This window comes from Mustela putorius, unplaced genomic scaffold (genome assembly GCF_011764305.1).
Source record: "Mustela putorius furo isolate JIRA1106 unplaced genomic scaffold, ASM1176430v1.1 tig00000275_pilon_pilon_pilon, whole genome shotgun sequence".
In the NCBI taxonomy this organism is placed as follows: Eukaryota; Metazoa; Chordata; class Mammalia; order Carnivora; family Mustelidae; genus Mustela; species Mustela putorius.
In genome coordinates this window covers 22,954,621-22,959,002 of record NW_025421341.1, presented here as the reverse complement: position 1 = coordinate 22,959,002, position 4,382 = coordinate 22,954,621, and positions in this window count along the sequence as shown.

The following is a 4,382-nucleotide window of genomic DNA, read 5'->3' as shown; positions in this document are numbered from 1 at the left end:
GCTGTAGAGTCTAGGATGCTGAGTGGGGCCAATACACAGTCTGGACCCATGGGTGGGTCTGTCCGGGATGTGCTCACCTTCCTCTGTGGACAGAACCTCCCATGCTCCCACCATCTCTGCAGGCCCTCCTCATCCAGCAGCCCAGCAAAGCCTCCCCCTACACACACACACACACCCGGCCCCAGAGAGCTGGGCTCGGCGCTAGGCAAGGCCTTTCACGTGCTGACCTCCAACTTTGCCTTAAACACCACTGGACCAGAGAGAAAACTGAGGTAACTAGCCCAGGGCCCCATTACTCCTCTCAAACCACCTCACTGTGCCTAGTCAAGGCCCTTTTCCCGCTTGCTCCAGACTTTCTCGGGGCCTGGGGTTCTCTTCCTTCAGTGAGAATAATGGACCATGGTACAAGAAGATTCTGTAGAATTCGCATCTGCCTTGTGGCCCATTCTGACTTCTGGGATAACTCAGGGGTCCCTAATCTAGCAGGTCTCAAACCTCAGAGCTCCCTCTGCAGCGTGTTTAAAAATGATTCCTGGCTCCACTCAAACAATTCTGCTGTAACAGATCCAGACAAGGCACAGGAACTTTTCACAAACACACCCAACATGGCTGATGGCCCATGGATGGCCCTTGGAGAAACATGGCTTAGTCTAGAGAAGGCCCAGTTGGTTGCCCAGACAAGATGACCCCCTTCTTCATTTTCTCTTGGTCTCTCGAGCCCAAGGCTGTTTTTTCTGAGCTGATCTCACTACAAATAGCCAAGATGCCCAGATCCAGTGGTATATTTGTGAAATTGTCAGACATTTAATAAGCCAGTTGAAATAGGCCACGGCAGGAGAATTCACACCATGGAAACGAGTATACGCTCCAAAGTAGAGTTCCCCCAACCATGGAGAGCCAGTTGCTAAAACAGTTTCTCCCCTCCACCTCAGGGATGACTGCTTGGACTCTTACCTCACCCTTCCCCCATCTCCATGGAGGAAAACACCGGAGAAAACATCATTGCTCTGGAAGCTGTGTCATCTGGGAGGAAATAGGGTCCCCCAGGCAATAATGACAACTGCTGTTGTCTGGTGCAGACTAACCATCACTATGCATTGTTCTGAGTGCTTTATAGGAAGCTACTTAATTCTGGTAACAACCTTATGCGATGTATGATTTCATATTATCATGTTCCAGATGAGCACAGAAGCACAGGGAGGTTAAGTAACTTGCCCGAGGTGACGGAGCAAGGGACAGAAGCAGGATTCAAACCCATGCATCTTGGCCTTTGGGCCCAGTTTTGACCACGAGGTTTTTCCCTTGGTGAACTTGGGTTCTCTCTGGAAGACACTCTCAGCATTTCAGGCCCGGAAGTCAGCTTTGTCAGCACATGTAGAATGGACTCATGGGCAGACGCTCATGAACCAGGTTCACAGGGACGGAATGGCCATGAACTCGTCTACAGTGAAAAACAGAAGATCAAGGTCAAGATACTCTTGTCTGTTTGTTTGTACATTCTCTCACTTACAGACATTCTTCGTGGGGGTGGGGGAGAGGCAGAGAGAGAGAGAAAGAAAGGGAGGGAGAGAGGGAAGAGGGAGGGGGAGGAAGAAAGAGAGGCTTTCCCCCATGAGGTCTAGCAGCTTCTCCTACTAGGCCTGAGTACACTCTGTCCTGCAGACACAGAGCCATTTGGTGTCCCCAGACCTTTCTGTTCTAGATGGGTTTCCTCAGGAAACATTCATTCTCCAGACAAAGAAGGCTCCAAAGATTCAGAAAGAAATTTATCTGAATCCAGACCCTCAAAAACCAACCTTGGGGTGGATGTGGGACCCTGTGGCTTTTCCAAGAATTCTGGGACCAGACCTGGGCACAATGTGCGAGCAGGGAGACATGAGGAGACAGCCTGGGAAGATATCTTCCACCTTTACAGGATGATTGGGGCCCCAATCCCTTCCCCCCAAACCCACCTCGTCCCAGCATCTATAATGCCAAGGCCCAGAGGAGAGTCAGCCATGCTGCCCAGGCAGCTACTGATCCAATGTCTGCCTCTCTTCTCAAGGTCAAGTGCAGCCCCCAAAGCTCCTGTGTCCACAATTATGACCTGCATTCATGTGTTTGGTCCTCATTCACTGGATACTCTTGTGTTGGGTCCCATGCTAGGGTGATGGGAAGTGGTAGTCCCCGCCATGGGGAACCCTTGGGTGATGGGAAGCAGCATGGGGAGACATGCCCATGCTGTGTGCTGGGTCCTGTGGCCAGCATCTCACAGGGGCTATGGGAGTGCCATGGAGAGGTGGGGAGCTAAGAGGGCTTCCTGGAGGGGAGGATGCTACAGGTAGGGCAAGGAGGCCTTTGCATTGTGGGTCTGTAAAGGAACGGATCCAGGCTGAGGACAAAGCACATGCAAAAGTGTGGGGGCTTAAGGGAGCCTGGGGTCTTGAAAGAACTGCCAGGCCAGTGTCACAAATCTATGTGGGCATGGCCAAACTGAAGTAGAGAGGTAGGCAAGGGTCAAATGACACAGGGCCTTCTCCTGGTTTCCCAAGGCTAGTCTAACTGGGTTCAAGGGAGCCTGGGGCTCCTATTTTCTCTGCCTGCCCACCCCCGCATCGGGAGTGCATGGGGAAGAGATTCAAAATCATCCCGCACAGCCCAGTCCAGGCGAAATGCAACACCCTTGCCTGAGTCCACAAGTCCTCAGGGAGAAATGGAGCTAGGGAGAACTGGAGTGTTGGGGTACAGGAGACAAAGTGGGGAATCTGGCTGGGAGGCCTATGGAGCTGCCTGGACGGACTGCCCTCAACACAGGGGCCTCTACACCTGGCTCTCCTACTTGTCTGGGCCCCCTCAGGTACCCACTCAGGTACCCCCTGAGGTACCCACTCCCCAAGCTGTCCTTGCAGCCTCCTCTCTCCGGTTTGGAAAGACCTGGTGACCCTGGGGATGGCTTTTCTGAAGCTGCGTGGGCCTGCCCTTACCTGAAGATGCTGCCCTGGGGATGGTTTCTGACAGTCTGCAGTGCTGGGCTGGGATGGGCCTAGCAGAACGCACCGATCCTTTAGGCAACCAGGCCTGTGGCGGGGGGGTGGGGCAGCAGCCCGTGTGGGGACTGGAAATAGGAGCCGCTCCCTGAAAAAATTTAACAAATCCCTCCCTCCCCATCCTGCAAAGAGATCCAACTAGAAAACGCAACTCCTCTGGCCTGGTGCCAGCAAGCCTGTTTAGGTGAGAGCCTGGCGCAGGGGGCACGCCAGGATACCAGCACACCCAGATTTCAGCTCCAGCTGTCCTGCCCAGCCTAGAACCCGTCTGTAATGTACAACTTGTACAACTTTAGCCCAGGAGGCCAGCAGGGGCCTCTGCCAGGCTCAGCGGATTCCCCGCCTGCAATTAAAGTTTGGAGAGAAGTTCCCCACAGTGTCACATGGGAGGAAGCAGAGAGCAATTAGACAGGAGTGAGGACTGGATGAGCTCAATGACCCCGGTGACCGGGGACTTCCTGGAAGGGGTTTTGGGCTGCCGCCTTCCAGGTCAAGTGACGGGGTCAAGGGTAGGTGGTGGAGGGATTCCCTGAGAAGATGCAGGGCATGCTCAGGAACTGGGAACTGGTGTGTTTGGTGGGCAGGCGGCGGGGGGTGCGCTAAAGGTGCCAGGAGGGGAAATGGGAGCTGGGCTGGGGATTGGGGGACACTGTGCCTCATGGAAGAGATCTAGCTGCTTGCCTGGTGGGAGGGCTAGAGCAGGAAATGCCCCAAAGAAGTCAGAACGGTGGGTCCTGTGGGAAGGCACAGGTCCTGCTCCCCACACAGGAGGGTGTTCCATCTGCAGAAAAACTTTTCTGGTAGGGGTTGGAGGCAGCGGCTCCCTCACCCCATGCCCTCTGCCCACTGGGTGGAATGTGCCTGATGGGGCTCAGCCCCATGTCCCACACCCCAACCTGATTCTCAAAGCCTCTTTGTTCCATGGGACTGAGTTGCGGCCAGCCCGGATCTGATAAGGCCGGTGGGGCAGATAGTGGCCCGCCTGCATGCTGCACCGCCCCAAGCCACACCCTGGCCACCTCGCACGCACAGGGCATGGGGCCCCAGCAGTGCAGAGATGCAGGGGGCTTCCTGGCCAGGTTAGGGTCAGGAAGCCTCAACTTGTAGGCTGGCCCTCCCTGAAGTCCATTTAAGACCACTCTCATCCGCACGGGGGAATTGGGTTAAGAGAATTATCCCCATTTCAGAAATCAAGTCTCCAAGAGGGAAAATAACTTGCCCCTGGTTGTTTCTTTCATCATCAGGAGCATCAACTGTGCTAAGTCTGTTATTCACATTATCTTTTAAAGTCCTAACAGCCTATGAGGTGAGGTTGTTCCTAATTCCTACTTTGCAGAGAAGAAACTGGGGCCAGAG